The sequence below is a fragment of the Rousettus aegyptiacus genome, unplaced genomic scaffold, assembly GCF_014176215.1.
Source record: "Rousettus aegyptiacus isolate mRouAeg1 unplaced genomic scaffold, mRouAeg1.p scaffold_m13_p_3, whole genome shotgun sequence".
In the NCBI taxonomy this organism is placed as follows: domain Eukaryota; kingdom Metazoa; phylum Chordata; class Mammalia; order Chiroptera; family Pteropodidae; genus Rousettus; species Rousettus aegyptiacus.
Window position 1 is genome coordinate 57951605 of NW_023416306.1, and position 8224 is coordinate 57959828.

At 46.8% G+C, this 8224-nt stretch overlaps 1 long non-coding RNA gene across 1 annotated transcript; it reads left to right on the forward strand.

Moving 5' to 3' along the window:
* The first annotated feature begins 624 nt into the window (after nucleotides 1–624).
* On the forward strand, nucleotides 625–7962 carry LOC107505813. The gene is made up of 3 exons (XR_001595792.2): nucleotides 625–775; nucleotides 3840–3958; nucleotides 7673–7962. It is a non-coding gene; the product is annotated as an uncharacterized LOC107505813 (long non-coding RNA).
* Nucleotides 7963–8224: the final 262 nt, after the last annotated feature.

Below are 8224 nucleotides of genomic sequence, written 5' to 3' on the forward strand. Positions count from 1 at the left end.
TCTTGACCGCTCTGCCAACTGCACCCCAAACTACCAGAATGGAGAGATTTCTGGGAGTTGGGAAGCTTGGCTAAAAAAGGTTCTCCTTTACATTACGCCCCCCCCCACCCCATACAGAAGAGCTGTTTTCTAAAAGTAATTATTAATGCCGCACAGCATGCACCTACACACATGCCCTGTTTCCTAATATTAACATTTCCTACTCTGACCATTTTCTTTTCTGAGACCTCTGGGAACGATTAACAGGGTTTTCCTACTACCCAGGATTTTCGGGAGAATGCAGATGGGCCCAGAGAGGCCTGAGTGACGTCTGGAAGGATGTGATAGAATTTGCTACTGGAACGGAACCCCTGCTTTTCTTACCTGTGGTGAACATTCGTCATCATTCCCCCAAATAGCGCAGACAGAACAAAGGCTTCTCTGGGTCTCCAGGCTAGCCTTGACCTGGGTCTGTTTGCACTGGGAGAGTGGGCTGGGCAGAGAGGGTGGGAGTTAGTTTCACTCATCGTTCCAGTGGGGGGAAGGCAAGGTTCAGTGCATTTCTGTTTGTTTTCACAAACTCAGTGGGACCACCTCCATCCCCACCACCACCCAATTTGCAATCAGACCTTCCCCAGACTCTGGAACACAGCCTCACACAGCCACAAGCTCCAAACGGCAGTGGATGAATGGCGAAAGCCTGAAATGATGTCAACGACTTGTGCGGAGGCCAAGGAAAATATGCGGGGGCCTCCATGGCTTCATCCCCGTGCTCGTTGCAATGCAGCTGCAAGCCGTAAGTTTGCCTTCTGAGCAGACAGAGCACAGTCCATCTGAATTAGATCGGAACCTAGCACACTCTTTCCAGACCCCCCGCACCCTCCCTCTATCCTCACCCTCCTTCAAGAGCTAAAGCTCCTTACGCAAGACAGAGAGAGGCAAGGGATGGAATGTGGGGTGGCTAGAACTGGTGGCATTTTGGAAGTATTTTGGAGGGAGCTTAAAGTCCGCAAGTCCTGGCAGTGGGCACAGGGGTGGGGGAGAATGAGCAGGCAGGGCGAGGGGGCAGGGAGTGTAAGAGATGGAATTTCTTAGCCAAAGCGACACCGAGAGTTGAGACAGCTGTTTTGATAATTCAAGCCCTTACGCCTACTTCCTCCTGATTTATATGAGTTTCGCATTTTGTTTTATGTTGTGAAGGGACCAGGGCTTGAGCTGCTTAAAATCATTGTTTCGATCTTCAGCTCCATTCTACCCATGGAGACATAGCCAGAGGGTCTCTGAGAACCCGGTTCATCCTTTAGGCTATTGGATGATGGAGCCATCTCCAGGGTCAGCAATTCTGCGTTTGAATCTGAATCCCACGGATGCAGCCCCAGGGGGAGTATCTTAAGCACCCAAGCAGAGCATTTTATGGATCAAATGATGAGTTGGTGGAAGCCGGATGATTTTTCTGAGTCCAGCAAGGCCCTTGCAGCCTGGGAGTATTTTAGCATAACTCCCTGCTGCCTCTCCCTCCTCCTTCTCCCAGCTGCCTCCTCCTCCTCCCCTGACCCCGCTAAATTGCTCCAGCCAAGTAGAGTTTAAAGAAAGTAGGGTCTGTGCGGCCTGACAGCATGATGGGATGCAGGACCTCTCCTCCTCCACACTGACCGCCGGGCCGGGCTGGGCGCGGCTGGCCATCGCCAGGAACGCTGCCTCTCCCCACTCTTGCTCCAACCCCTCCATCGCGGACACTTGGCTTTCATTTTACGATTGTGTTTATACAGCAAACATACTTTGGAAAAAGAAGAACTCTCCCATGGCTGCTGGCCATACCACCTTGTGGTTGCAGAAGCAAAGCAGGGTTGGGCCTGATTGGGTGTTGCAGAGTCCACCCAGGGGGACCTAGGTGTTCTGAGACAGTGAGGCCAGTGACTCATGTCCTGGTATCCCCTCTTTTGAGTCATTTGCCTCTGTGAGAAGGGCTTCGAATCTCCTGGGAAAGGTATAAAGCTGAGCCACAAAGTTGAGACCCAGTCTGTGTTTGTGTTTATAACATCCATTCCCTTCCACCAAGAATAAAAATAAAACAATCTAATTGCTACCAGGTCCCGAGAACACAGTAAATGCTCCCTATACTTCAGCTGTCATCATTGTTCAGGTATTGCTAGGCACTGTCTTGGTGCTTTGCATACGTCAAGCTAAGCCTCTCACGCCCAGCAAGAAAAGTACCATTATCTATCTCCTTTTTAGAAATTCAGCTCAGAGAAGTTAAGAAACTTGCCAAAGTCACAGAGCTCTTTCTAGGAAAACCCACAGCTTCTTCATACTTTTTCTGTCCTCTTTGTTATCTGTCTCCATGAACTGTACAGCAGTAGATTCTCTGGGTCCATGGGGCCCTTGGCCTTTCCTTGGATAAAAGCTGCCTCCTTGCTTCTCCTTCCCCTCAGCTTGTGCACTGGCCTCCAGGCCTCTTTAAAGAACCTTGACATGTTTCTGCGTGGCAGAGCTCTGAAGAGCAGTGGCCTTTCGGCCAAATGTCCTTTCGAATGCTCCTCGTGGAATTTTTGAAAATCTCACTCTGGGGTGGGGTTGGCTTGGACTTCAGAGTGTTACCTCCTGGGAATGGCCTTCCCACTGAGCTGACCGCGTCTCTGTGTCCTTTCCACCTACGTTAGCAATGAGAGCCATAAGACTCTGGCAGGCGGAGTTCTGACAGCTGTGGGAGCGAGGGGAGATGGCCAGGAAGAGAAAAGAGGTCAAAAAATCAGGCCCTGAGGAGTGGGTCTGAAGAAGGAGGAAGCATGGAGGATGGGTGCCCATCCACAGAGTCCAGCCAGGACTCCTGACCACGGCCACTGCTGCCAATGGATTTCCAGGTTTAATGGTCCACTGAGAAGGAGAAAAAGAAAGAGCAGTCTGTGACTCCAGGATCTGTGGGCAGAAGAAGGACCCCCGCAGTAGTAGATTCTTAAACCCCAACATTCCCTTCTTCATGGTGTGGGCTTCAATTTGGCCAGAGAGCACTTCCCTACCCTCTCTCTCCCTTTTGCTCTGTCTCTCCTTATCCTCATCTTTCTCTCTCTCTCTCTCTCTCTCTCTCTCTCTCTCTCTCTCTCTCTCTCTCTCTTTCTCCCTGTGTGTGTGTGTGTGTGTGTGTGTGTGTGTGTGTGTGTGTTTGTGTGTGTGTGTGAAGGCCATCATTATGCCCAGATCTCAAAACTCCCTTGCCTGGAGTTTGGGCAGAAATTCTTTAATTCAAAAAAAAAAAAAAAAAACAGAGAAAACATCAAGGCAGAACCTATCACATAAATAGGTCATAAATCTATAGTGGAATAAAAGAAGAACTGCATGAATGAATCAACCAACAAACAGATGAGAAGGGAGATCTATGTTGGGCTATTCGGGTCTTCCCTTTGGTTTTTCTTTCTCTCTACATACAAATGCCACACGTTACTCAGAAGCCCTATCTCATTCTTTCTGAATGAACAAAACCTGGATTGACCTAACAACAACTCTCAGATACAGCATCCAGGGTCACTGCCAAGGCGAACGCCATCTCTGTGGCCTATTCCATGCAGTTTGTTGAGAGCGTTGGTCCAGAATCGGAAGATCCACCTGTGAGCACTAGTTTGGCTCCCAGTTAACTGCATGATCTTAATTAGGACTCTACTGGGCACTAGCCACTGCTGCTGTCAAAGCGGGGGAAGATCTAGGTGGTCAGCTGGAGTCCATCAAAATATGGTTTTCTGTAAGATGCCACAGTCATTACACACTTGGCCTTCAAAACGGGAGCCACCTTTACCAAAAGCCACAGGCTCTTTAGAGGCTACAGTTGCATTATCAAGTCTCTGAAGCTCAAACCTTATGTTTTCCAGCTCACGGAAATGAGGCAATGAGGGAGCCAGCAGAGTGGCTTCCAGTCTTGTTGACAGGCCTGTCCTTGAGTGAAGGAAGATGGGCAGAGGTTCAAGATGAAGAACACCCAAGGCTGGAGGTGAGTTATAGGGCAGGCTCCTCTCAGAAAGGCAAGGAGAGCCCAAAACAGTCAGAGCCAAAGAAGGACAGACAGGAAAGAAAATGCAGCTTTTCTGAGCTTGAGACAGAGAACAAGAGTCATTTTACTGCCTAGGGTCCCCCTTTCTCCTACTCTCTGCCTGTAATGGCCACCCCGGGGAGGAAATAGGGAGAAGGGTAAGCTTCAGGTCTCTGTCCTGTGTCAGTGGCTCTAGACTGAGCTGATGATTTAGATGATTTACTGATGATAACAGTCAGAGACTCTGGAGGAAAAGCATAGCTTACCAAAAAACTTCATTGGGAGTTTGGGTCAGAGGAGGAAGCAGGGTCTAAAAGAAGAAAGGCCAGGAGGAAACATCTGCAGGCGGGCTGCAGGGACGGGGAGGGAGAAGCCAGCATCCACCGGCGCAGCTGCCGGGGAGCCTGAATCACGAATCAGTTCCCCGGTGGGGGCTGAGGAGCTGTGAAGATGGCAGGAAAAGAGGCCTAGACCGGTTGGGGACCCAGGGGCCCAACCTTCTGGTCCCCAAAACATCAGGTGTCGGGCCAATGCCACTCCCAGAGCTGGTGCTACCTAAATTGTATGCTGCAGGACCAATGAGCAGGTGTCCCATTCTCCCTAATCTCCAGTCCCCTAATAACCTTCCTACAGGCATGTGGAATTCTGTTCGAGTATGGAAAACCTTATCATTTAGAGAATTAGCAATAATAGAGAGAACTTTTATTGAGCACGTACTGTGCCAGGAACTTGCTCAGTGCTTTGTACGTAGTGTGTTAGTCAGGGTTCTCTAGAGAAATAGAACCAATAGAAGAGCTGTCTATCCATCTATCCTTCGAGAGAAAGAAAGAGAATGGGAGAGATTGATTTCAAGGAATTGACTCATGTAATTGTAAAGTCTGGCAGGTCCGAAATCTGCAGGGCAGGTTGTCAGCCTGGAGATCCAAGGAAAAGTTGATGTTGTAGCCTTAGTCTAAAGACAGCCAGGAAGCAGAATTTCTATTTTTTTTAGAGAACTTTAGTCTTTTTTCTTAGGGCCTTCAACTGATTGGGTGAGGCCCACCCACATTCTGGAGAGTAATCTACTTTATTCACACTCTACTGATGTAAAAGCAAATCACATCTAAAAATACTTTTACAGCAATACCTAGATTGGTGTTTGACCAAGCAACTGGGCATTGTAGTCTAGCCAACCTGACACATAAAATTAATCATCACCTATACTTTACTTCTTTTCATCTTCACAACAACCTGTGAAGCAGGCACTGGTGTAATTTACATTTACAAGCTAGGAAACTGAGACTCAAGAAGGTTAACGAGTTGCCAAAAATAATACCACTAGCAGATGACAGAGCCAGGACTCAGATTCGAAACAGCCTGATTCTGGAGGCCGCTCTGAGCCGTTGCACTGCGCTGCCTCCCTGGTTTTACTCTCAGAGACCCTTTTTAAAAACACGTGTGCTTGGGAGGGGTGGCATGTTAAGTAATGATCAATGATGTTCATGCTCATTCCATCATTCAAATATTTGGGATGATCCGTTACGAGCCAAACATGCTAATGAATGAGTTTGGTCCATCATCTTGTGCCCCCCGGATCAGCAGTTTTCAATCTTTTCTACAGGGAGTACCAACATCCGACTATCATTAGAGGATATGCCCAGCACTGGGGCAATGCCCCGCACATGTGTGGTGTCTCTACTCTTTTATTTTGCACTTTAAAAGAACTTTCATTCTCAGATTGTTACCTCTTTGAGACCCTTCCCAGAAGTTCACTAACAAATATCCTGAAGGACATTAAATTGGATTTGGGGCTTCCACTTTCTCAAACCGATCAGGGTGGTTGTCTGAGTGGCTGGGCTTCCAGGGATTGTAAGCTCGGGTGCCCAGCAACCTTCAGAGAACCAGACCATCCACCTCCTACCTTCTCTGCCAGGGGTCAAGACCCCATTACTCTCCTGCCTGTGCGTGGAAATGTGGGCATCCATTTAACTCCCAGTCAAAGGTAAGGGGGGAAAAGGAAGACACATTTAAATTCCCATGAAGAGACTTGAGAAATGATAAGTTTCAATTGGAAAGTAAATCTTTTTTTCCAGCTTCAGGCCCCCTAATGAAGGGTAGAGAACCCAAGAAAATGAGGCAAGAAAGATGTTATCTGCTCTGTGCCCTGTTTGCCAGTGACCCCCTCACCTGGCTCATTTTCCCGTTGGTCTCTAGGTCTCGTCTTCACCTTATTCTCCATTGAGCTGAATAAAAGAGGGTTAGCAAAATGACTGCCCCAATTTCTACTAGGTGATATCCCTCAGACTGTAGGTAAACACATGACAAACGGTTCTGTTATGAATCATGATCCTGACATGTTGCAGACCAAAAGTCAAGTATGCACCAAATGTTGAGACTCCCATACTATTTCTGCCATGAAAGAATTTGTTTAATAAATTTTCTTTCCAATGTGTGAGGGGGAAAGGAAAGAGACATCAGCCGGCTTAGACAGAAAGAGACGCTGAAGGCATGGTGTTTACTGCTTTGCTGCATCGCCCCTGTTCAGCATCAGCCACCAGGCCTTATTCAGCATTTACTCCCTGGTAGTGCCACAGACTGGTTGCTGGAAGAGGAGAAAGGCAGACAGATGTTGTTTCTCAGGTTTCAGAGTTTTAGGAGCCACTGGCTCCATGAGATTCAAATACCACAGGTGTTTCTCAACTCGAGCCAAGATGATCAAATTACAACAGGAGACAGAACCTCATTTTGATCAGAGACATGAAATCAGAGATGGCATGGTGTGAGCCTCTTGAAGTTGCTACTGAAGTCTGAATAGGTCAATTGATTGGTCTTGTCCTCTGCATAAAAACCTGGGTTTCCTTTCTATTTTCTTTATCAGAGACCTGATTATATAGCATTTTATCCCAATAATGATGTCTCCAAGAGGGTCCCTCTGATTGCCAGATTCATTCTCCAGGGAGTACTAGTTAAGGGTAAGACAAGCATAGGACAGTTAGAGGATTCCCTATGGTGGCCAGCTGTCTCTTATTACTATGAGTTGGTTACAACACGAAAGAGTATTTTGGCATGTGGAGACCCACTGTAGCAGTTTGTCACATGTACTATCCCTGCTTGGGTCAAAGGATAATGCAAAAGAAGAAGAAAGTATCTTTTAAAACACTTTCTAAAGTAAATGGTGTGAATAGGCAGGTTGACATATGATCCAGAATATCAACTATTTCCACCTCACAACACATGGTTTACACTGGAGGATAGCAGAAAACTCATATTTGGTATTTGGAAATCCCTCCTTCCCTGCTTTTCTCCCTTTCTCGCTTCCTCCCTTCCTCCCTCCCTCCCTCTACCTCCCTCCCTCCCTCCCTCCCTCCCTCCCTCCCTCCCTCCTTCCTTCCTTCCTTCCTTCCTTCCTTCCTTCCTTCCTTCCTTCCTTCCTCCTTTCCTTCTTTCTTTCCTTCCATCTTCATCTCCTTAATGAAAATAGAACAATATCTATAATAAAATATGTAAGAGTAAGCAAAATCCTTTAGAGCCAGACTTGGAGTTCATGATCGAATTGCCACATCCTAGGACTAGGTCACTGGTCTTGGGATACATTGGTTTGAATTCTCTTTGTGTGCAATTCTGAGAATCAGAAATTTATAGCTAAACTCATCATATGTAAATTATACATTTCAATTCCTGTCTCTTCTATCAAAGGAGGAAACCAAGACCAGAGAAGTTAAGATTTTTTGAAAATTATCACACAGACAAGACAAGTCCTCAAGTCTGAGTTTGGAGAAGTGGTGTCAGTTACAATTTCAGACCAAGGGGAGGCCTTCATTTTCCTGGAGGAGCACGAAAACCTTTCAGAAGCCACTACCAGCTCTGTGAACTCATCTTCTTTCATGGGCTACTATCTTCTCTCTCTGTCTTTCTGTCTCTGGAGCAGCCTCATGCTCTAAAATAAAAAAAGATATGAAGGTCTTTTGTATTTTGTGAAAGGGCACGCCTATGTTAGGCCAAATATCTTGTGAGGCTCTTACTGGCAGAAGAAAACTTTAACTTGGAGAGCCCACTGAAATATTTCATCCTTCCTTTGAAAATGTCTGACGCCAACTCAAACCGGTAAGGAGCCAAAATATCAGAGAGGGCTCAGTCTTGGTTAATGCTCAAAATTGAAGTTGCTGTAAGTGTGGGTATTATTCTGTGCCATCATTTTTCAGAGCTTAAAATTATTCGATACAGTGTTCAGGGAAGATAGACTAGAAA